This window comes from Ochlerotatus camptorhynchus, unplaced genomic scaffold, assembly GCF_037179485.1.
Source record: "Ochlerotatus camptorhynchus isolate MF236.1 unplaced genomic scaffold, CSIRO-AGI_Acam_v1.1 ptg000232l, whole genome shotgun sequence".
Lineage (NCBI taxonomy): Eukaryota > Metazoa > Arthropoda > Insecta > Diptera > Culicidae > Ochlerotatus > Ochlerotatus camptorhynchus.
The window spans coordinates 1954605-1980544 of NW_027040722.1; the positions used below are offsets into that span (position 1 = coordinate 1954605).

At 41.3% G+C, this 25940-nt stretch overlaps 1 protein-coding gene and 1 pseudogene across 1 annotated transcript in view; one reads left to right on the plus strand and one right to left on the minus strand.

Annotated features, from left to right (window-relative positions):
* Positions 1–23347, minus strand: part of LOC135704256 (uncharacterized) — an 85040-nt pseudogene extending 61693 nt beyond the window's left edge.
* LOC135704222 (cytoplasmic 60S subunit biogenesis factor ZNF622) overlaps positions 1–25940 on the plus strand; it is a 530133-nt gene that overhangs the window by 198516 nt on the left and 305677 nt on the right. The window lies entirely within an intron of this gene.

Consider the following 25940-nt stretch of genomic DNA (forward strand, 5'->3'; position numbering starts at 1 on the left):
TTAAAAAAAAAAAAAAAAAAATCGTGGATCCCGACGAACGCCAGGAATTGACGACTTCTCCGCGTGAGAGGGAGGTAATTAGGGGAAATACAGGTAATGTCGGCCTAAGTCTCCCTAATTTGGGCCCATACATAAATTAAGCAATTGACTAAATTTTCAATAGCAACAAAAATATCCATTACGTCCCAATAACGCGTTCATCTAGATAAAATTGATAAATAGCAGATTTTTAGCGATGGGCCCAATCTTCGATCCATAGGCCAACATTGGAGACATTTCCCCTAGTTTTAATAATAAAAATTTGTCGACCGATAGATTTTCTACAGTAAAAACGACAGACTTCCCTGAAGTCAATAATAGCAAGAGAAAGTGCGATAGCAAAGAAATTGTAATTTATTGCTAAAATTTTAACAGGATAAAGAGCGCGATAAAGGTCAAAGAAATTTATAAACAGGAAGCCGCTTCTAGTAATCCTATAATTTTAGACACCGATGGGATGTTAAGACGTCAACTTAGACAAAGTTGTTTCTCTTGATAAAATAAACAACTCTTCTGAAGACGTCAATACTCCACATTAGATGAGAATCTTTGCCGAATACATTAAGTCGCGAAAACGCTTAGTTTCGGAGTTAATAATTTTGCTTCGCTACATTAAATTCCTGGCCCAGGCTTTAGCCATTGATTGCTCGCGAATAAAAGCTCACACATGCAGTGCAACGGCACCATCATGTAGATGAATGTTTCCTCTACCAACTACGAGGACTTAAGGTGAAAGTGCGTAATTTAAAATTTCAAAATGGTTATCTCTGAGACATCATTTCAGATTGCAAAAAGCTCTCGTTGGTGTTCTCCTTTTATTGTTTTGCAAAAAACGAAGAAAGCTATTTGCAGTCTGAAGTGATGTCTCAGAGATAACCATTTTGAAATGTTTTACTCACTAGGTCACTTTCACCTTAATGAACGGTGGAATGCATTTTTTCAAACACTCTTTTTAATATAGCTGCGAGTCCATCGTGTTGTTTGTCACAGCTGTGGATTTTCCGGATTTCAATGTTTTCGCGCTTTTTGAAGCTGGTCAGCTTTGGATTTACGATCTATTTGTACAAAATCATTTTTCTTCTCCTGTCTTCCAACTGACACAACTTTTTGAAAACTGCACGAATCATAACGAAACTTTCAGCACTGAAAGAGAACATTCAAAACAAAATGTTGTCAGAACATTACCGAACTGACCACTAACTGCCCTGGAGCCTAGAGTGGATCGTCTGCAAGGTAGTCTGCTGGAGTACTGACGAGAGCAAATAACAGACCGAAGCGTATAATTAACATTTGACCAGCGCCAGCGGTGAACTTATTTGCGACGTCTAGTAACACGCCAGAGTTTAAAGGTTGGATAATGATGTTGATAGGAATGGTTACAGAAGATGCAACTTACCTTAATATATGTTGTGGAGAAATACTTCACGTTTTCTATGGAATCATAAATTACCTTTGTCTAGCTGAAGACTTTCAGTCGGTCTACCAGCTGTTGAATTTCCCAAGAGCTGATAATTAAGATTTTTTTATTTTATTTTATTTTTTACATGAATTCCATTGACAATGCTATGATATTATGATAAATTCTATGACTTCCAGAGATTGTGGTTTATTTCATTAAAAAAAACTATGGTTTTGTACAGACAATCATTGTTCTGTAGCAAAAAAAAATGTTGTTTGAATCAATCCTCCTGATATGACGGTAGATTGAAACTTTCGATTGGTCAAGTAGATGCTCGTCCAAAGGTAAACGTAACCAGAGTTTGAACGCATCAGAAAATCCCAATGACCTCTGGGTGAGAAGCAGACACGCTTACTACTCAACCACCGACGCCGTCAATATGTACTGTTTGAATTTTCAAACAAAATGGCGAAGACAGATTTGAAGTCAACTGGTTATGTTAGCGGAAACGTTCCTACAGTTGCGGTACGTTAGAAGTTTTAGGTTCCTATAGTTGTGCATGGAGACTCAATACACAACTATGGGAACTTAACGCTTCTAACGTACCGCAACTATAGGATCGTTTACCCTAGTATCTGACTACCATGGAAAATTATTTCCCAGTGGCTAGATATGACCAGAAACAAAATGTATGCCCCCCGCAATCGTCACCACTTTACGCTCATCGCTATGTAAGGTTTCTCGGACATTTTTTTTTTACGTTTTTTTTATATATCTTTATTAAGGAGACTTTCAGCCCTTGGCTGGTTCGTCTCCGGGTTTTTTTTTTACGTTGAAAAACGTGCTATTGCCCCCATCGATTATTAGCTACATCATTGTAAATTCTATACGTTTACCTTACCTTACCAATCAGGCTAAGGCCTTGTTGTCCTCTGCTGTCCGAAGAAGTCGTCTCCACTCTACTCGATTTATGGCCACAGTTCGCCAGCCTCGTAGTCTGCGAAGGGTCCGCAGGTCACCTTCTACTTGGTCGATCCACCTTGCCCGCTGCGCGCCTCTTCTTCTTGTTCCTGTTGGGTCGCTTTCTAGAACCATTTTCACTGGGTCGTCGTGCGGCATTCTTACGACGTGCCCAGCCCACCGTAGTCGCCCAATTTTTGCAATGTGGACGATGGATGGTTCTCCCAGCAGCTGGTGCAATTCGTGGTTCATTCGCCTCCTCCACGTTCCGTCATCCATCTGCACTCCACCGTAGATGGTATGCAACACCTTCCGTTCGAAAACACCAAGGGCGCGTTGGTCCTCCACGAGCATAGTCCAGGTCTCGTGGCCGTAAAGGACCACCGGTCTAATCAGCGTCTTGTAGACAGTCAACTTCGTGCGGCGGCGAATTTTATTCGACCGGAGCGTCCTCCGGAGTCCAAAGTAGGCACGATTCCCTGCCATAATGCGTCTTTGAATTTCTCTGCTGGTATCATTTTCGGCGGTCACCAGTGAGCCCAAATACACGAACTCATCGACCACCTCGATTTCGTCACCGTCAATCTGAACTCGGGGTGGGAGGCTAACATTGTCTTCCCTAGAACCTCTTGCTTTCATATATTTTGTCTTTGATGCGTTGATGGCAAGTCCAATCCGTCTAGCTTCAGCCTTCAGTCTGATGTACGTTTCCGCCATCATCTCAAAGTTCCGTGCCATAATGTCAATGTCATCGGCGAAACCAAGGAGCTGGATGGACTTCCTGAATATCGTGCCACTCGTGTCTATCCCAGCTCTTCTGATCACACCTTCTAACGCGATGTTGAACAGCAGACACGAAAGTCCATCACCCTGCCGTAACCCCCTTGGAGATTCAAAGGGACTCGAGAGTGTCCCCGATACTCGAACAACGCACGTCACTCGATCCATCGTCTACTACTCGTGCATAATCTGCCATAGCTGATCTCGATCGATTGTGTCGTATGCGGATTTGAAATCGATGAACAAATGATGTGTGGGCACGTTGTATTCGCGGCATTTCTGCAGAACCTGCCGAATCGCGAAAATTTGGTCCGTGGTAGCGCGGGCACCCATGAATCCCGCCTGGTATTGCCCCACGAACTCTCTTGCATATGGTGACAGACGGCGGCATAGAATTTGGGAGAGTACCTTGTAGGCGGCGCTCAGCAGTGTGATCGCGCGGTAGTTGCAGCAATCCAACTTGTCGCCCTTTTTGTAGATTGGGCATACGACACCTTCCATCCACTCCTCCGGTAATATCTCCTCCTCCCAAATCTTGGCAATTACCCAGTGCAGCGCTCTACCCAGTGCTTCACCACCGTATTTCAATAGCTCACTTGGTAGTTGATCTACACCAGTTGCTTTGTTGTTCTTCAGCCGACCGATCTCCTCCTCAACTTCTTGAAGATCAGGGGCCGGTAGCCTGTCGTCTTCTGCGCGTGCTCCAAGGTCTGTTGCCGTGCCACCTTCGTTTTCTGCTGCTTCACCGTTGAGGTGCTCGTCATAGTACTGCTTCCACCTCTCAATCACCTCACACTCGTTCGTGAGAAGGTTACCGTCCAAGTCCTTGCACATATCGGCTTGCGGCACGTAGCCTTTGCGCGAACTATTTAGCTTCTCGTAGAACTTCCGTGTGTCGTTTACGCGGTACAGATTTTCCATCGCCTCGCGATCTCGATCTTCCTGCTGACGCTTCTTCCTTCGGAAAACCGAGTTTTGTCTGTTCCGCGCTTGTCTGTATCGCTCCACATTCAATCTCGTGCGGTGTTGCAGCATTCTCGCCCGTGCTGCATTCTTCTCCTCTACTAACAGTTTGCATTCGCCGTCAAACCAGTCATTTCTTCGGTCCGGGATTGCAGTACCTAGTGCCGCTACAGCAGTACTACCTATGGCTGAACGGATGTCCCTCCAACCATCTTCAAGAGAAGCTGCGCCAAGCTGCTCTTCCGTGGGTAGTGCAACTTCCAGCTGCTGCGCGTAGTCCTGGGCAGCTCCGGTGTCCCGTAGTTGCTCAATGTTGGGTCGTGGCGTTCGACTTCGACGTGTGTTATGCACCGTCGAGAGTTTTGAGCGCATGCATACTGCAACTAGGTAGTGGTCCGAATCTATGTTCGCACTGCGGTACGTGCGGACGTTGATAATGTCGGAGAAGAATTTCCCGTCGATTAGAACGTGATCGATTTGGTTTTCTGTGTGTTGGTCAGGTGATCTCCAGGTGGCTTTGTGGATATCCTTGCGGGGGAAAAAGGTACTTCGAACTACCATACCCCGGGAGGCTGCAAAGTTCACGCATCGTTGGCCGTTGTCGTTCGATACGGCATGCAGGCTGTTTGGCCCGATTGCCGGTCTATACATTGCCTCCCGTCCTACCTGAGCGTTCATGTCGCCGATGACGATTTTGACGTCCCGTTGCGAACAGCCGTCGTACACCTGCTCCAGCTGCGCATAGAACGCTTCTTTCTCGTCGTCGGGTCTCCCTTCGTGTGGGCAGTGCACGTTGATGATGCTGTAGTTGAAGAAACGGCCCTTAATCCTCAACTTGCACATCCTCGCGTTGATCGGCTGCCAACCAATCACGCGTTGGCGCATCTTACCCAGCACTACAAAGCCGGTTCCCAGCTCGTTGGTGGTGCCACAGCTCTGGTAGAAAGTAGCCGCTCGATGCCCGCTTTTCCATACCTTTGTCCCGTCCAGCAAAGTTCCTGCAGTGCTACGACTTCGAAGTTGCGTGGTTGAAGTTCGTCATAGATTAACCTATCGCAACCCGGGAAGCCGAGCGATTTGCAGTTCCATGTTCCGAGTTTCCAATCGTAGTCCTTATTTCGTCGCGTAGGTCTGTGCCGATTGTTCCGATCCGTATTTCTTTCTTCGGTATTTGCAACTTTGTTTTTTTTTCCAGGGCGGCTTGTTGGGCCTGCCCCAACCCCCTGTCTCGCCGGGGGACCATCGTGCACAGCTCTGTTTAGAGTCCCACGCTGGCACTAGGACGGTGATCAGCCGCTCCTAACATGGAGAACAGACGCCGTTTTGAGCCGCACCTCCATGGTGAGCAGACGCTCAGGTTTGGTGAAGCATTTCCTCTATCACCGTACTATGGTTACCGCGCCAGTGTTCGCGTCGCACCTCTTCACTTTGCTATTGCCGGACTGGCAACATTGCCCAGGCTACGCCAACCAGCTGTGTCCATGTTTCAGCTGGTAGTCTTTTGTTATCATATGACTCGAGGAGGCGTGAAGTAGGAACTTGTGAGGACCAGGGCTAGGTATTCCGCTCCTTCCAGGTTGTCAACTCACCATTTTGTAGCCCAAAATTCTATACGTGACGAAATTAATTACTACACCAGATGTGTCACTTACGACATTGACAAAAGCATAGATAGGTCATTATAGAGTATTTTATTTTAGGAAATTGTGATTCAATTCTATACTAGCTGTTTAGTTGTGCGATCAAAACATCCCGAATGCCGGAACACATGTCATAATAAAACTTCATTTCAAGTTTTGGAAAGTTTTTGGTCTTTGGCGCGACAAGGATGAGTCACGTGCTTACAAAATCCACCGGATTGTATTTCATTTTTTCTTGTCCATACTGATCTTAGGATCAATGTTAGTGGGAGCTTTGGTCACGAATAGTGTTGAGGACTTCTTCACCGAGACGCTGTACATTGCTCTTACTGAGATGGCAATGGCTACCAAGGCCATTGTTGGATTTATGAAATTCTCCTCCATCTACCGAATACATCGTATGGTTCTGTGTATCAAGTTTCAACCAAGGAGTAATGAAGAACATACCTTGGCCGGACGTGTTCTGAAGAAAATCAACTTAACGTACACTACATACTTCTTATGGTGCACGTGGGGAATGCTCAGCAATCTGATTTATTTGTTTGATGGTCACAACAAGCTACCAGCTTTTCCATGGCTACTTGGAATTCCGTATGGTGCAAATTTGCCGTACAATTACGGATTTCTTTGGACATATCAGGTAGCCGGAATTGGAATTTATGCCATTATCAATGTGATTACTGATACGCAGATCGGCTATCTATTGGCAGTGGCTGGCATTCAAATGGATTTCCTCGCAGGAAGACTTGGAGAACTGAGTTGTTTAAGGACCGGCGGGAATCAACTGGAATTTGAGAGGTTATACCGAGGACACATAGCACACTTTAACAATGTCAATGGATACATCAAGGAAGTCGAACGTGTTTATTCCAAGCCAATGTTCAGTCAGTTCTGTGCCAGTGGAATAACGATATGTGCAATTGCTTTCCGATTGTCATCGGTAAAGTGAAATTGAATGGAAGTTTGTATTTATGTACATTTAATTTCACCATTTCTATCGATCAAGTAGGCCAACATTATCGAAGAATTCGCTACAGCAGTGCCCATGGCAGTGTACATGCTTTCGATGGTGGTACAAATCTTTCTACCCTGTTACTTGGGAAATGAACTCACGTTGAAAAGTGGACACCTGCATCACGCGCTGTATTCATCCGAGTGGAACAGTACGAAGGTAAAGAATCAAAAGGACATACAAATGTTTATGGTTCGCCCAACCACGGTGAAAGCCGGTGGATATTTTTCTAAAATCTGGGATCGTTCACAACGGTAAGTTAGATTATCTTTTTAATGTATTTGACCATTTTATCTACTGTTCTAAAAATTTCTTTTGCAGACACTGTTGTTGTTCTGCAAAGAAGAGCGCAAAGTTCACGGCATAATTAAGTTAAGCATGAAACAACATCTCTACAAAGAAATAAAGAAGACTTGGTTATCGCACTATGCACAAAATTCAGTTCCTGTCGGATTATCCAGAAATTTCCCAATTGAGAAAACATAATTTCAATTACGACCGGCTTTGTCCCACTGTGTGAACGTCTAAATATTGCAGCAAAAGCTCTAGGACTGGACTGACCACTGTGCATTGTTATTTCATACTTAAAACTCAACCCTTTCTAAAGTCGCGAAACACCCGTACCCTCGAACACAACAGTTGCCTACCACCCTAAAGCTTACCCAGAAGACTCGAAATATTCGTGGGGTGTGTTCTTCAAGCGCTTTGAAGGTTCGCTTTACTTTGATGTAGTTTTTTTCGATGCATCATTTCAGATTGCAAAAAGCTCCCATAATTTTGCGTAAAATGGCAAAAGAAATAGAATGACGCAAACTTGCAATCTGAAACGAAGCGTCGAAAAAAACTGCTTTTGAAATTTTCGAAAATGCATCAAAGTAAATTAAACAAGATTTTGCAGGACCTGACAAAACAATTGTTTGAACGTGACCGACATTTTGAAGTTGAGACCAAATAAACTGCGCATAAGTGTAGGAAACCGTGTACAGGCAAACATAATTGTAGACTTTGAGCTATTTTCGATGGAGTATCGAGTATATATTCCCAGTCATAATGTTGTAATCGAGGGAGCTATCACCAAAGTGAGTCATGTAAATGCAAGCCATGTGTGTCCGTGGCTCTTCAACTTACTACCTAGAGTACTTCAACGAGTAAGCAGGAGAGTACTTATTTCTACAGAAAGTTAGGTATAAGTTTTTATGAGAAAGTTTGAACATACTGAGAGGTAAGCCCAATCGGTAAGAGACGTATGTGTGAGAAAATTTGCGATTACCATTCAGTACACGGGTGCATTGCCAATTATACAACGGTGGACCTACGGATGTATTTGGCTAATGACATTTGAGTTTCGAATCCGTTTCCCACCCTAGTCTTTTTGCGCAAGTTCTCTTTACAAATCTCTTAGAAAAGTATCCTCAAATTTACTTTACATTCAAGGTGATCACTGGATTCAAGAAATAAAATTCCTGGTTTTTCCCGGGTGCCCAACATATATTTCCCGATTTGATATAAAATAAATATCAGCATGACTGATTTCAGCAATAGGTGTTGCTGAAAAAACAGTAACGAAATTTTATTTTTAGGGCCAAAATTCAGAAAATCAACTTAATTGAATAAAAAATCAGAATTTTGAAAATTTGTAAGGCTCAAGATCGCAACAGCTTAGCTTGTCAAATTATGTTTCATAATCTAGATGATTTATTGAAGCCCGAAATTTGAAATGTTTTTAAAAGTTTCAGTTACATGTAAATAGGCAAACACTACTGAGCCGAGTCGGTAATTGCCAAAGGTTATAAAGTTATAGATTGGTAGAAGGATTTTTTTTAAATATTACATGATTTTTTTAACGCTGGAGTTCAGCAATAGATTGCAATGAGTCAAGTGACGGTACGGTCAGTCGCTACTAGGTACCTAGAAACCAGACATTTGTTTCCATCCGTCACTTCAACTATCAATTAACACCAATCATACGCTTGCCTTAATTACTATGTAGAATGGAATTTATAAAATAAGTATTCCATTCCAACATATAAATATTCCATTCCCCATCACAGTACCTAACAAATGCACAACCTAAATTTATTACAAACCGAAAGCTCATTACTACAACAATGCAGGAGCATATCTTCATCGTCCGAACGAATTTCAAGTTCTGGCAGCTTTTCGCACTTTGGAACGATGGCCACGAGTCTCGTGGTTACAAAATCTACCGGATAGTATTCCACTGGTTTTTCTTCGTGCTCTATTTTGGATCAATCATCATTGGATCGCTGGCTGTAAGCACCGTGGACGAATTTTTCACCCAGACTTTGTACATGGCACTGACAGAAACCGCTACGCTTGTTAAAGTAATGATCAGTTTCAAAAACTTCACCACCGTTAAAGGATTGCATGAAATAGCATCAAGTCCGGAATTTAAACCCCAATCTGACGAAGAAGCTTTGTGTTCCAGAAGGATCTTAGGAAGAGTGAATTTCCATTATTTGGGCTTCGTAGTGTGCTCAATAATCGGAATCCTCAGCCATCTCACGTATCTCTATGATGGGAAATACGAACTACCGTTTTTCCCATGGGTCCTCGGAATTTCATACGGACGACATCTACCATACAATCATGCAATTTTATGCTACTATCAAATAACGGGAATGATCATACATGCTATTCTCAACGCTGCGGTTGACTGTCAGATAGGCTATCTATTGGCGGTGGGTAGCAACCAGGTGGATTTCCTAGCCTGGAGATTATTCGCGCTGTGCTGCCCGAATGATATTAAAACCGGCACGTCTGGAATCAAACGTTTCTACAGGAACCATTTCGAACATTACAACAAGATCAATCAATTTGTGAAAGAAGTTGAGCGTGTCTACTCCATACCGGTATTCAGTCAATTTTGTGCCAGCGGAATAACCATCTGCGCGATCGCATATCGCCTGTCTTTGGTAATTGGCTAGTAGATACCTAGTAGATGTTTTCGAAAACTTATGTGCCTTATCTCCACGCTTAGGTCAACTTTGCGAAGGAATTTACTGCAGCTATACCTTTGGTGATGTATCTCTTCTCGATGACGGTTCAAATCTTCTTACCCTGCTATCTCGGAAACGAATTGACATTCAAAACCGAACGACTGCACCGGGCACTGTATTTCTCGGAATGGTATCGTTTGGACACAGATAATCAGAAGGACATTAAGATGTTTATGGTTCGCTCGGTGCGCTCATTAACGCTGAAGGCAGGTGGCTTCTTTGCTTATAATCTGGGAGCGTTTCGGTCGGTAAGGAGCTTCAGTTTTGTTCTAAGTTGTGTTTTTGTCTTTGAGAAAATGATTTCTCATATCAGACCCTCAACATGGCATATTCGTTGTTTTGTGTTCTACAGAGAAGAGCCCAAGCTGAACGAAATAATTGAACTGAGAATGTATAATTAAACTGTTTGTGTTTGTATCGATAATCTACTGTTCATCATCTACTGTTCCTAATTCCAATGCTTGTTGATGTTCCAATGATTACCATCCATATAATAAAGAGCTACACAACATATGGAAGGTTATGCTGCAAATCTTCACTTGGCAAGGAAGTAACTATTTTTACAGATGGCTACAAACACTAATCTACACGTTATAAAATGTGTCTATAAATGTTAAATAATTCACTACATATGTCAGTTATAAGTGAAGTGAATGGAAATTATTTAAATGAAAACAGATGACTACAAATAATAATCAACACATATAAATGTCGCAGGTATAGAAAACCTATAATACTGAAACGCTAAAAACACATAAAGTTCGTAAGTTACTGTAGTAGCAGGAACACCTACGATAAAACATGAATGTAAATCGATTTAAATTTAGAACCAATTAAGCGCTAAAATACACATAAATGAAATAAAGTTAACACATTACTGCTCACTAATTCACTTATCACGCTTGATCTAAAAATTTTAAAATCTATTTCTTTCAACCGAAATCTGCTATCCATCAGAACATTCTGGTATGGTAAATGGAGTGCGTCAACTTTACAACCCCTGCAAATGAATAGCTTCTTTCCATTTCACATACAAACTTTAAACAGGGTGGCCACTGGATTTAAGAAATTAAACTCCCGGTTTCTTTCCAGTTGTTTAACCTAGTTTCCCCGGTTTGATTGACGCAGCTAAATATGATAAAAATACCCCAAGTCACATTACAAGTTTATCGAGGTTCTACAAGAGCGGGATCTACAAGATTTCAGATAACCATTGACCCTTGAAAATTCCTATAGGAGAATCCTTGATGAATTTGCAAAGAATTTCAAAGACATTTTTAGAAGAAATCCAAACGAATTCTGAGGAGAATTTAAAATAAATATTGGGAGGAAGATTGCTAAGCTGAATTCAGACAATAATTCTATGATAATTCTCTCTCTCTCTCTCTCTCTCTCTCTCTCTCTCTCTCTCTCTCTCTCTCTCTCTCTCTCTCTCTCTCTCTGTGTTTTTCTTTTTGGCAAGGAGGAAACCTTCAAAAAGGCCATCGTGCCACCGCTTGACGACTGGGCGCACAGTCGCGGTTACACGGTGTGTGGGATTCTTACCGCTTCCAGTTCGCTGATCGTCTCTCCAATTTGTGAGCCATTTAGCTCCCAGCGTCACGTTCTACTCGGTTATCCCCGGTGGTGGATTCAGTATACTCTGACGGAGAGTTCTCCCGGCTTCGGCTTTCAGTTCGCACTTGTGTGAGCACATTACTACTTTCTAGTTAGTCTTCTTGCCATTTTCGCTGCAGCGCTGACATTTTTTTTTTAAACTCTTTATTTGTTCCAAATTCAAAATAAATTACATTTCATTTTAACCTAGGTGCTCCAGTTACTGCAGTAACTTACCAGCCTTAATTGTTATGATATATATCTAAGTGTTTTTACAATGTCTTGGCAATTCAGTATTTTAAACAGATTTTTTAACCTGCATGTCAGTATAACAATTGATATCTTAAAACTAAAAAATAAAACTAAATCTTATCTAAGTATAATGGCAATTAATCGTTGCAATTGAGGATTGCAACGATTTTTGCATGAAATTATTAATTATGTTGTTGGACATTTGTTCTAAAGTCTCAACATTCGAAATTCTATGTACTTCGGTAGTACTGTACCAGGGAGGCAACTTCAAAATCATTTTCAGAATTTTGTTCTGAATCCTTTGAAGTGCTTTTTTCCTGGTAGTGCAGCAACTAGACCATATTGGCACAGCGTAAAGCATGGCAGGTCTAAAAACTTGTTTAAATATTAGAAGTTTATTCGTCAGGCAAAGTTTGGATTTCCTGTTTATAAGAGGATACAAACATTTAATATATTTGTTACATTTAGCTTGAATGCCCTCAATGTGATCTTTAAAAGTTAATTTTTGGTCAAGTATTAATCCAAGATATTTCACTTGGTTTGACCAGGAAATTGGAACTCCGTTCATAGTGACTATGTGACTACTACTAGGTTTCAAAAAGGAAGCTCTAGGCTTATGTGGAAATATTATAAGTTGAGTTTTGGAAGCGTTGGGAGAAATCTTCCATTTTTGTAAATAAGAAGAGAAAATCCCCTTTATTCTGCGCCGCGAGTGAGGTGAGGTGACTCGTTGTCACTAGTGAGGTGACAAAAGTCACCGCGAGTGAGGTGACTCTCCATTTGATTTGCACGGAGAGTCACCTCACTCGCGGTGACTTTTGTCACCTCACTAGTGACAACGAGTCACCTCACCTCACTCGCGGTGCAGAATAAGGGGGAATATCTAAACTTTTCTGCAGTCTGCTGCAAATAACACGAAGACTTCTTCCTTTAGCGGAAATGCCTGTGTCATCAGCGAACAAAGATTTGTGGCAACCCTGAGGCAAATCAGGGAGGTCCGAAGTGAAAATGTTATACAATATAGGCTCAAGAATGCTACCCTGAGGAACTCCTGCTCTAACAGGTAGTCGATTGGATTTGGAATTTTGATAATTTACCTGCAGAGTTCTGTCAGTTAAATAATTTTGAACTAATTTCATATTATAAAGTGGAAAATTAAACTTTTTCAATTTAGCCATCAAACCTTCATGCCAAACACTGTCGAATGCTTTTTCTATGTCTAGAAGAGCAACTCCAGTTGAGTGGCCTTCCGATTTGTTTGAACGAATTAAATTGGTAACTCTTAAGAGTTGATGAGTAGTTGAATGCCCATGGCGAAATCCAAACTGCTCATCTGCAAAAATTGAGTTCGTATTGATGTGAAGCATCATTCTATTCAAAATTATCTTTTCAAAAAGTTTACTTATTGAAGAAAGCAAACTTATTGGACGGTAGTTAGAAGCTTCAGCTGGATTTTTATCCGGCTTCAAAATTGGAACAACTTTTGCATTTTTCCATTTATCAGGAAAGTATGCCAAATGAAAACATCTGTTAAATAATTTTACCAAGAAAGACAAGGTACTCTCTGGGAGTTTTTTGATGAGGATATAGAAAATTCCATCATCACCTGGAGCTTTCATATTTTGAAACTTTTTAGTTATAGACCTTACTTCGTCCAAATCAGTCCCCCAGGAATCATCAAAAATATTTTCCCGAGAGAAAATATTCAGAAAATCCCCAGCAACCTGATTCTTAATAGGACTAGTAAGACCCAAACTGAAATTATGGGAACTCTCGAATTGCTTAGCAAGTTTCTGAGCTTTTTCCAAATTTGTCCACCAAAATTCTTTAAGCACTGGAATTGGCTTTTGAGGTTTTTTCAAAATTTTTGTGAGTTTCCAAAAGGGTTTGGAACTCGGGTCTAATTTAGAAACATTATTTGCAAAAGTTTTGTTCCTCAGGGCAGAGAATCGTTTTTTAATTTGTTTTTGCAAATCCCGCCAGATAATTTTCATGGCAGGATCGCGTGTTCTTTGATATTGTCTTCTACGGACATTTTTAAGACGGATAAATAGCTGAAGATCATCGTCTATTATAATTGAATCGAATTTAACCTCGCATTTTGGTACTGAGGCAGCTCTTGCTTCAACTATAGAAGTAGTCGAGATTCAAGAGCACAATTAATTTCATCTTTGGTTTGCAAAGAAATGTTTGGATCGAAGTTATATACCATAACTCTGGGTACCTGAAACTTCCCGTCACATGGTCGTTTCGGTCCTCCTTTTTGCAGAGCATGTACCTCGGTAACTTTGTACAGTCTTTTACAACGTGCCCCTTCTCTCCGCATTTCCTGCACAGATCAGATCTGTCAGGGCCTTTGCAGTTTCTCGCCTGGTGACCGAAGCCCATGCATTTGTAGCATCTCTCCATTTTCTTAGATACTCGAGGAATAGTTTTCAACGGGCACACTGACCACCCAACCTTGATTCAGCCTGTCTTCAGCAGCTCGTTAGCTGCGGCCGAAGAAAGTCGTATCGACGCTGTCTGCGTGCCACCATACGCCTTCCTCAACCGAATTGCCATCGGTACGTCTCCTTTTCAACTCGTCTTCTGTTGTGATCTCGTCCACATACCTGCACTCGACCACTGACTCCTGGGATAAGGCCGTCTCGCCAAGAGATTTTTCGACGAGCTCCTTAAAAGCTGCGCTCTTAACCGTAGGGTCCCTTTCCAGCTCGAAAAACATCTCGCCTTTCTGGGTTCGCCTGGCCTGGCAGAAGACTCGAAATATTCGTGGGGTGTGTTCTTCCAGCGAAAACAAAAAAATTTGAATGCTTTGAAGGTTCGCTTTACTTTGATGTAGTTTTTTTTTCGACGCATCATTTCAGACTGCAAAAAGCTCCCATAATTTTGCGTAAAATGGCAAAAGAAATAGAATGACGCAAACTTGCAATCTGAAACGAAACGTCGAAAAAAACTGCTTTTGAATTTTTCGAAAATGCAGCAAAGTAAATTAAACTAGATTTCGCAGGACAAAACAATTGTTTGGCCGTGACCGACATTTTGAAGTTGAGACCAAACAAACTGCGCATCAGTGTAGGAAACCGTGTCCAGGCAAACATAATTGTTGACTTTGAGCTATTTTCGATGGAGTATCGAGTATATATTCCCAACCATGATGTTGAAATCGAGGGAGTTATCACCGAAGTGAGTCATGACATTCTGAAAGGTGAGGTTAGTGCCTCCAATAATCCCAACTTATAAGTACCCATACCTCTCACGCCAAAGTCACGAGTACAAATCTCATCCCCGGACAAGTCACTAATGACCCAAGAGTGTTAAAGGGACAATAATTATAAAAACTCAGCCATCTGAAAATTTCAATACTAAACTGCATTCTAATCAAATTTGTTGTTTGTACCAAAAGTAATGAACATGTAAATGCAAGCCATGTGTGTCCGTGGCTCTTCAAGTTACTACCTAGAGTACATCAACGAGTAAGCAGTAGAGTACTTACTTCTACAGACAGTCAGATATAAGTTTTTATGAGGAAGTTTGAACATACTGAGAGGTAAGCCCAATCGGTAAGAGACGTATGTGTGAGAAAATTTGCGATTACCATTCAGTACACGGGTGCATTGCCAATTATACAACGGTGGACCTACGGAAGTATTTGGCTAATGACATTTGAGTTTCGAATCCGTTTCCCACCCTAGTCTTTTTGCGCAAGTTCTCTTTACAAATCTCTTAGAAAAGTATCCTCAAATTTACTTTACATTCAAGGTGATCACTGGATTCAAGAAATAAAATTCCTGGTTTTTCCCGGGTGCCCAACATATATTTCCCGATTTGATATAAAATAAATATCAGCATGACTGATTTCAGCAATAGGTGTTGCTGAAAAAACAGTAACGAAATTTTATTTTTAGGCCAAAATTCAGAAAATCAACTTAATTGAATAAAAAATCAGAATTTTGAAAATTTGTAAGGCTCAAGATCGCAACAGCTAAGCTTGTCAAATTATGTTTCATATAATATAGATGATTTATTGAAGCCCGAAATTTGAAATATTTTAAAAAGTTTCAGTTACATGTAAATGGGCAAACACTACAGGGCCGAGTCGGTAATTGCCAAAGGTTATAAAGTTATAGATTGGTAGAAGGATTTTTTTAAAATATTACATGATTTTTTTAACGCTGGAGTTCAGCAATAGATTGCAATGAGTCAAGTGACGGTACGGTAAGTCGGTACTAGGTACCTAGAAACCAGACATTTGTTTCCATCCGTCACTTCAACTATCAATTAACACCAATTATACGCTTGCCCTAATTACTATGTAGACTGAAATTTATAAAAAAAAAAGTATCCCATCCAACATATAAATATTCCATTCCCCATCACAGTACCTAACAAATGCACAACCTCAATTTATTACAAACCGAAAGCTCATTACTACAACAATGCAGGAGCATATCTTCATCGTCCGAACGAATTTCAAGTTCTGGCAGCTTTTCGCACTTTGGAACGATGGCCACGAGTCTCGTGGTTACAAAATCTACCGGATAGTATTCCACTGGTTTTTCTTCGTGCTCTATTTTGGATCAATCATCATTGGATCGCTGGCTGTAAGCACCGTGGACGAATTTTTCACCCAGACTTTGTACATGGCACTGACAGAAACCGCTACGCTTGTTAAAGTAATGATCAGTTTCAAAAACTTCACCACCGTTGAAGGATTGCATGAAATAGCAGTAAGTCCGGAATTTAAACCCCAATCTGACGAAGAAGCTTTGTGTTCCAGAAGGATCGTAGGAAGAGTGAATTTCCTTTATTTGGGCTTCGTAGTGTGCTCAATAATCGGAATCCTCAGCCATCTCACGTATCTCTATGATGGGAAATACGAACTACCGGGTTTCCCATGGGTCCTCGGAATTTCATACGGACGACATCTACCATACAATCATGCAATTTTATGCTACTATCAAATAACGGGAATGATCATACATGCTATTCTCAACGCTGCGGTTGACTGTCAGATAGGCTATCTATTGGCGGTGGGTAGCAGCCAGGTGGATTTCCTAGCCTGGAGATTATTCGCGCTGCGCTGCCCGAATGATATTAAAACCGGCACGTCTGGAATCAAACGTTTCTACAGGAACCATTTCGAACATTACAACAAGATCAATCAATTTGTGAAAGAAGTTGAGCGTGTCTACTCCATACCGGTATTCAGTCAATTTTGTGCCAGCGGAATAACCATCTGCGCGATCGCATATCGCCTGTCTTTGGTAATTGGCTAGTAGATACCTAGTAGATGTTTTTGAAAACTTATGTGCCTTATCTCCACGCTTAGGTCAACTTTGCGAAGGAATTTACTGCAGCTATACCTTTGGTGATGTATCTCTTCTCGATGACGGTTCAAATCTTCTTACCCTGCTATCTCGGAAACGAATTGACATTCAAAACCGAACGACTGCACCGGGCACTGTATTTTCGGAATGGTATCGTTTGGACACAGATAATCAGAAGGACATTAAGATGTTTATGGTTCGCTCGGTGCGCTCATTAACGCTGAAGGCAGGTGGCTTCTTTGCTTATAATCTGGGAGCGTTTCGGTCGGTAAGGAGCTTCAGTTTTGTTATAAGTTGTGTTTTTGCCTTTGAGAAAATGATTTCTCATTCCAGACCCTCAACATGGCATATTCGTTGTTTTGTGTTCTACAGAGAAGAGCCCAAGCTGAACGAAATAGTTGAACTGAGAATGTATAATTAAAATGTTGTTATTTGTATCGATAATCTACTGTTCATCATCTACTGTTCCTAATTCCAATGTTTGTTGATGTTCCAATGATTACCATCCATATAATAAAGAGCTACACAACATATGGAAGGTTATGCTGCAAATCTTCACTTGGCAAGGAAGTAACTATTTTTTTTACAGATGGCTACAAACACTAATCTACACGTTATAAAATGTGTCTATAAATGTTAAATAATTCACATAAGTGAAGTGAATGGAAATTATTTAAATGGCAACAGATGACTACAAATAATAATCAACACATATAAATGTCGCAGGTATACAAAACCTATAATACTGAAACGCTAAAAACACATTAAGTTCGTAAGTTTCTGTAGAAGCAGGAACACCTACGATGAAACATGAATGTAAATCGATTTAAATTTAGAACCAATTAAGCGCTAAAATACACATAAATGAAATAAAGTTAACACATTACTGCTCACTAATTCACTTATCACGCTTGATCTAAAAATTTTAAAATCTATTTCTTTCAACCGAAATCTGCTATCCATCAGAACATTCTGGTATGGTAAATGGAGTGCGTCAACTTTACAACCCCTGCAAATGAATAGCTTCTTTCCATTTCACATACAAACTTTAAACAGGGTGGCCACTGGATTTAAGAAATTAAACTCCCGGTTTCTTTCCAGTTGTTTAACCTAGTTTCCCCGGTTTGATTGACGCAGCTAAATATGATAAAAATACCCCAAGTCACATTACAAGTTTATCGAGGTTCTACAAGAGCGGGATCTACAAGATTTCAGATAACCATTGACCCTTGAAAATTCCTATAGGAGAATCCTTGATGAATTTGCAAAGAATTTCAAAGACATTTTTAGAAGAAATCCAAACGAATTCTGAGGAGAATTTAAAATAAATATTGGGAGGAAGATTGCTAAGCTGAATTTGAAGGGAATCCTGAAAAAATTCAGACGATAATTCTATGTGTGTTTTTCTTTTCGGCAAGGAGGAAACCTTCAAAAAGACCATCGTGCGCACAGTCTGGGCGAAGACTGGGCGCACAGTCGCGGTGACACGGTGTGTGGGATTCTTACCGCACTAAAACCTCCTTGGAAGCCTTGCCCTTTTCCCCCGGAACCACTTCTCGTATTACTTCGGAGGAGGCCGTGCATTACGCACCTCACTTTACCTCAGCTAATTGGCGCTTCCAGTTCGTTGATCGTCTCTCCAATTTGTGAGCCATTTAGCTCCCAGCGTCACGTTCTACTCGGTTATCCCTGGTGGTGGATTCAGCCTATTCTGACGGAGAGTTCTCCCGGCTTCGGCTTTCAGTTCACACTTGTGTGAGAACATTACTACTTGCTAGTTGGTATTCTTGCCATTTTCGCTGCAGCGCTGACATGATCTGCGTTACTGCTCTGTTGACGGCGTTAAAGGTGCCCTCCTCTCGACACATTTCTTCGACGACATTCTCCGTGCTAAGGGTGAGCATATCATCGCACATCAAATCTAGGACATTCGAAGACCACGTGCTCTGGTGATTCTTCCACATTCCCACACTCCAAACAGCAAGGTGACGTTATGTGTCAATGTGTCCGAACCGATGCAGGTACTTCCTGAAGCAGCCATTATTGCTGGCCCACCATCGCCTTCTTGAACTCTGGGCACCTGAAACTTCCCGTCACATGGCCGTTTCGGTCCTCCTTTTTGCAGAGCATGTACCTCGGTTACTTTGTACAGTCTTTTACAACGTGCCCCTTCTCTCCGCATTTCCTGCACAGATCAGTTCTGTCAGGGCCTTTGCAGTTTCTCGCCTGGTGACCGAAGCCCATGCATTTGTAGCATCTCTCCATTTTCTTAGATACTCGAGGAATAGTTTTCAACGGGCACACTGACCACCCAACCTTGATTCGGCCTGTCTTCAGCAGCTCGTTAGCTGCGTCCGAAGAAAGTCGTATCGACGCCGTCTGCGTGCCTCCATACGCCTTCCTCAACCGAATTGCCATCGGTACGTCTCCCAGGTTGCATTGCACCTTCAGCGCACTTTTCAACTCGTTTTCTGTTGTGATCTCGTCCAGATCCCTGCACTCGACCACTGACTCCTGGGATAAGGCTCTTACGTTCGCCGTTTCGCCAAGAGATTTTTCGACGAGCTCATTAAAAGCTGTGCTCTTAACCGTAGGGTCCCTTTTCAGCTCTAAAGCATCTCGCCTTTCTGGGTTAGCCTGGTTTTCAACACGTTCTCCCCTAGTTGTTTCAACTCCGGATCCTCTCTCACTTTCCGGAGAAGTGCTGCGTAGGACGTTTTGTCCTTCTTCTTCTGTTCCATCTTCCTCGCTTCCTCATCATTCTGTTTTTTCTTCCTCTCCTTCTGGTTCTCGACTTTAGGCCACCCACCATTTTCTCCCATCTCCTTGATACCTTCCTCGTCATCCCTGCGTTTTTTAGGCTCCTCCTCATCTCCTGGCGTGTCCCTATCTCTCTTTTCAGGACGTGGATTTGTGGGTCCCTTCGGCGTCTCATGTGCTTGAGCCAGTCTTATGCTCTCCTTGGCCTCCTGCAGAGCCTTTTCGGCATTTTCGGCTCTTGAAATTCCCGATCTGCCACTGTTATGCCGGATTTGATACCGGTCACAAGTTGCTTGATCTCTTTGTGTACGTTGTTTTTATCCTTTACGAACACATAGAGTTCATCGATCTTCCTCCTGACCTCCGTCATGTTGGTTCTCCCAAGCTGCAGTTCTTGAGATTTGCTACTGCTGGATATCAGTGTGAATATCTGGCTTAGCCCAACGCCTGGCTGCTCTTCTTGAGACTTACTACTGCTGCTGGAACTCGCAGTGGCCCCCAAGTTTGACACTGGTGATCTCTGTAATATCCCGCTTCTTGCGAACACGTTCGCTCCTCCGTTTTCACTGTCTGGCGTCTTGCCGTCGTCCTTCATATTTTTTTTTTGTTTTTTTCTTTTTCTTCATTTTTGTTTTTTTTTTCGATTTTCTCCATTCTGATGGGTCCCTCCTCCGGGCCGCTATCTCCACTCGTTGTATGTAGTCTCCTATCATGATCCCATGGTTATCTATGCAAGCAGGGAGCGATGATTCTTTTGCTTTTGATGCTTGAATTTCTACATCTTTAAGTGAAATGCCAACTTGAATCAGGTTATGGTCCGTTTTGTCCTGCGTCCAATATCCTTTAATAAATTTAATCTTAAAATTGTTATACTGCGGAGCTAGAATATGATCTATTTGACTTTGTTTGTCTTTTTTTTAAGGCTTTATTAAAGAGAATTTTAGCCTTAGGCTAGTTCATCTCTAACTTTGTTTGTCTTTACATTTCCAAGTTACTTTTATTTCCTTCCCTATTTTGGATGAAACATTTTTAATTTTTGATGTGTGCAAGAATAATTTGAGCAGTTCTCCATTTTCGTTACAGAAATCATGACCGATCATATTTACCATATATTTATTGTCCTCACTACTCATGTCTTTTGTTCCTAGTTGTGCATTTAAATCACCCATGATCAACAAGTTCTTTCTATGTTTGCCTTTTGATATTAAATCACTAAGATTAGATAGAAATGTATTTAGTCTAACATTAGGTGCATGAACATTTATTAATATTAAATTAATTCCATTTATTAGAAGCTTACACCACATAATGCCTCTTTTTCTTTCTTTAATATAACAACTTTTATTCCTGATCCTTTCCTTATTATAATTATTCCGGATCCTTTCCTTATTAAAATTGCTAGTCCTCTTGCCTTATTAATATGGTTGCCTTCCACCATTCAAGTGAAATTCGCTGTGTGTATTTGATTCTCTAGGGTATTTGCTTTCTGCAATACTGCTACATCTACTCCATATGCATCTAACGTACCGTCAATTTCGGTCCTTTTGTTTAATAATTTTACCGAACAGTTCCGCAATTCAAAAACTCGGTAAATTTACTGACTGGGATAAGTGTGTAAGCTACTGCAGAAAATTCTCGGTGCGTTTGAGTGATTTTTGAACTTTTACGACGATTCTCCAGGATATTCATAGCAGATATCAAAATAATAAGTGATTTAGTTTTTTTTGTTTTCCTACCATAGTTATAATAACATATTGATTACTTATTCTGTTTATTATTAACGAAATTACAAAATTTGTTATCAAGAAAACATGATTTATTCTCTTTTAAATATCCTTAATATACCATTTAGATCTCATTTTTGTTGTGATAGCTGTTAACGCGACCACATGGTAGGCAAAATATGTTACCATGAACGCTTATTTCAAAATATAAAAATTAGTTTCCATTTTGTTCTCTGCTCGGGTATTGATTTTTATTTAGAACTAGCTGAGTGCCCGGCCTTGCTCGGGGTTCAATAATAGCTTGAGTTTATGCACCAATTAAAAAAAAGCATGTACGTAGCCCCCCCCCCTTATCTAAGGGGCTACCCCCTATGATCTTCACATGCTAAATTTGGTTCCATTCGCTTGATTAGTTCTCGAGTTATGCAGAAATTTCTGTTTCATTGGTATGGGAGCCCCCTTTACAGAGGGGGAGGGGTCTCGAACCATCATAAGAAACTTTCCCGGCCCCAAAAACCCCTGCATACAAATTTTCACACCGATCGGTTCAGTAGTTTCCGATTCTATAAGGGTCAAACAGACAGACAGACAGAAATTCATTTTTATATATATATAAGATAAGATAGATAGATTATTATTCGCCTCTATTCGCCGCGGCTCCTACTTCTTTTTTTCCTGACTATTCAGCACAGCATACACAGAATAAGCCGTATTGAGGGTCTGCAAGAAAAACAGAAACATTTAGTAGTACCGACGTCCCCCGACCCACCTAATCACTTGTTGTCGACCCCTACCGAAGTGAATGCATCCAGGTTGAAATTGAAGAATTGGCCTGCCTTTAGCCTGATCGGTTCACTTGTGCGAAGCATCATCATTTTCAGATCCTTTCTATTGCCACCGGTCAGCTGGTACCATTCCGAGGTGTACAGGGCATTGGTCAACTTTTGACTCTTGAGAGTGATATCGTTTCCGAAGTAGCACGGTAGGAATATCTGTGTCAGCATGGCTACCAGGTAGAAGAACATGGGAATCGAAGTGCCTACATGATCGATGATACTAATCTGCAACGGGTAAAAAGGTTATTTCGAAAAAAAACTTCTAGTCTTCGTAAAGATACAAGTTCTTACCGCAGAGAAACGAAACACTATAGCACAAATAGTTATACCGCTGGCACAAATTTGGGCAAAAACACACCAAGAGACCGTTTTCTCGATATCCCGCACAAAGCTGCGAATATACATTATTCGGAAATTGTTCAACATAAGAGTATAATTAAGTCAAATACCTATAGATTCGATTGTACTGCTCGACATGTTCTACAAACGTTGCCCTATAGAAATCGTTTTCGGCACTGGACTTCGTTTGCGGAACTGGTAAACGAGCGAATTTGCAACTGAGCAAGTCCATCTGTTTACCAGCCGTCGTCAGAAGGTATGCAATGTGCATATCGCCGGAAACGTTCAACGAGCAGTGGCCCATCATGCCAATCATCTGATAAGCAAATAGAATGTAGTAATTCATTAGGTTAGCCCTCCCTAGCGGGATCCAGAAAAACCAATTGAAAAACGGTAACTTGTATCTATCGTCGAACAGAAATCCCAAATGAGTCCAACTCGCACAAACGCTGCAGAAGTAGTACAACAGCATGACTTTACTGAACATGTTGAAGAATTTTTTGTAATCTTCCGCATGCTTTGAACACGTCGGTTTGAACTTCTCCGAAAGGGTTGTCCGATGCAATCGAAGGATAGTTTCAAATCTGTACACGGTGATTGTGGTCTTGGTCAACATGGCTATCTCCGTTGGCAGGATGAACAGTATCTCGACCCAGAGTTCTTCCGAATTTTCCGTGAAAAAAGCACTGGTGGACATCGAAAACAAGTAGATGAACGTAAAGAAAAAATGGTATATTCGTCGATAGAACCGATAGTACGAGCTTTCGTCATCGGTTGCCCAAATACCAAAGATTTTCCAGATCCAGAAGGTAACTTGTTCACACAGAATGAAATCGTCGAATTGACCCATTGTAGATGATATGATTCGCTTTTCTCACTACCAGCGAACTTGAGCGATGAAATTTATATTTATTTGAAAAAGTTTGATCTCGAACCCCGTAATTTGCTAGACTACTGGGCGGAGACGTCAAGAGAAACTTTCTGATCGGTCAGCTACTGTGGTGTTGCTTCCATGTTGAGAACTGGTTGTTTGGAATATTTGAACTTTTATGATTACAACTTATAAAGTTCTAGAAACTGCGTGGTTGATTTGTTTCTAATAACCATGTTGGAATGTTTGTACCAATGCTACATTTCGGGTGCCTAACCAGGAGATACAATGTTGCTGAGAGCGTTTGTAGCAGTTTTATAATAATTGATACAAATTGAGGTTAGGTTACATTATTAAAGAGACTTTCACTGCCGGCTCATCGCCAGTCGTTCCCATTTGCGTTTTTGTCAAAACTGATTTTTTTCAATTGAGACATGAACAACATTGCTCTGGTAAATTTTGGAAAAATAGTCTAACGGGTTGTTCTACTACATAAGAAGCAAACTTGAAACGCGTTTTTCTCGGCTTGCTAATTTGTGCTATGGGACGGACTTGCCATGAGCCGCAGTTCAGCCATGATACAAATTGATGAACAGATATATAGAGCAATGCCCTACGAATTCGCAAATCGGTTTATTTTTGTATTTTTTGATTTGGTTGAAAATTTGCAGAAACGTTCCTTATGACCGACTGTGCCATTTTGCATCTCCATATCGCCAATTTGAATGCAGCCTTATTTTTGAAAAGAGTCTATAGTAAAAATATCAAGCTTATCTTCAGAATTACTTTACTCGAAAACTTTTTGCCCGATCGGTTTGGTGTCTTCGGCAATATTGCAGATAATGGATGAGAATATCGTCGATCGAAGTCGTGCTTGACAGCCAGGGCATCACGTTTCGTTTTGTACACCCATTTGCACTTGATTGCCTTCCTTCCCTTGGGTAGCTTGGTGAGGGTCCAGGTGTTTTTGTCCAGCAGTGCGTCAAACTTCTCTTGCATGGCACACTTCCAATGCCACTAGACCGTCGTTGTCGCTCGGTCCACAAGTGCTATCGTCAACGGGGAAACCATGGAATTCGCTCGATTCATCGGAAGTGAGATACCAGGAAGGCCAGTACTATCAACGTGAAAATCTTTGTACTTGCCTGGAAGCACGTGCTCCCGTCCGACCGAGGTGGTTCTGAAGTTTGTCGCAGAGGGAGCACAAGGTTAGCTACAGCTTCAAATGGGACTCCTTCGTCCAGGAAAACGACTTCACGGCTCTTGATAGTTACCTTCTTCTTCGGGTCGAATATACGATATCCCTCGATTTCTTCCGAGGTTTCTTCATCGAATCCCGTCAGCACGCATTCGTGGGATTTGGGGTCCCACTTGCGTCGTTTCTGCTTTGGAACCTGGACCATGACTTTCGTTCCAAAAACACGAACATGTGAAGGGTTTGGCTTAATGAAAGTAATGTAAAACCGATGACCCATGCGTTTGTGCCAGAGATCGAGAATTCCAGCAGCATTACACGACAAAACCTGTGTGTTCTTCGCCGCTTGGTCCAGCTTGAATTGATTGTTGGAGTGGCTCCCGGTTGCCACCAGCTCGTCGTTTGCGTTGTGCACTTTGCAGCCATCGTTGTTGAAAGTTACGGAATACCCCTTCTGCACGATTCTGCTGACCGAGAGAAGATTCGCCGTCAACCCAGGAATCTGCACGTCACTCACTGCAACGTTATCTTGAGCATCCCCCGGAAAAAAATAACCATACAATTACCATAAAATAAGATACAATTACAAACAATTCTATTGCCAACAATCGATCTTATTGTGCGCACGGAATTTTAACATATTGTTATTACAATAGCTGTACAATAAGTCCCATATAGTAAGAGTTTTCAACAATAGAACAACAATACAATTAATGGTAAATGGCTCAAGTTTATTCGGGAAAAAGTGATTTTTCGTATGGTTAAGATACATAACGACCCCCTTGTTCTATTGTATATTTCTCCATTTACCATAGATTCTATTGTACAAACAATACATTCTATTGTAATTTTATCGTTGTGGGGAATACGATTTATTGTAAATACAATAAACTGTATTGTATGGTTACAATACATTTCATTTTACCTCTACGGTTCTTTATTTACGGGCCCTGCACACCGATCGAAGATTTTCCGTTCCGCAGGCAACGATATACATCATGCCACCGTTAGCTGCAACAACCTTACCCTGGGGGCAAGACAGCTTTTGATCATGAGTAATATTTGAGTTAATTTTGAGCAACTCTGAGTAACTCGTTTTTCTCAACATGCAATGCACGGCAACACAGCAACCTTGTTGTGTTTATTCCCCAACTGTCAAAGAAAGACGTTCAACGATGATAAATATTTCTGAATTCTGCAGCTTTCCATTGTCGAAAGGTGTAT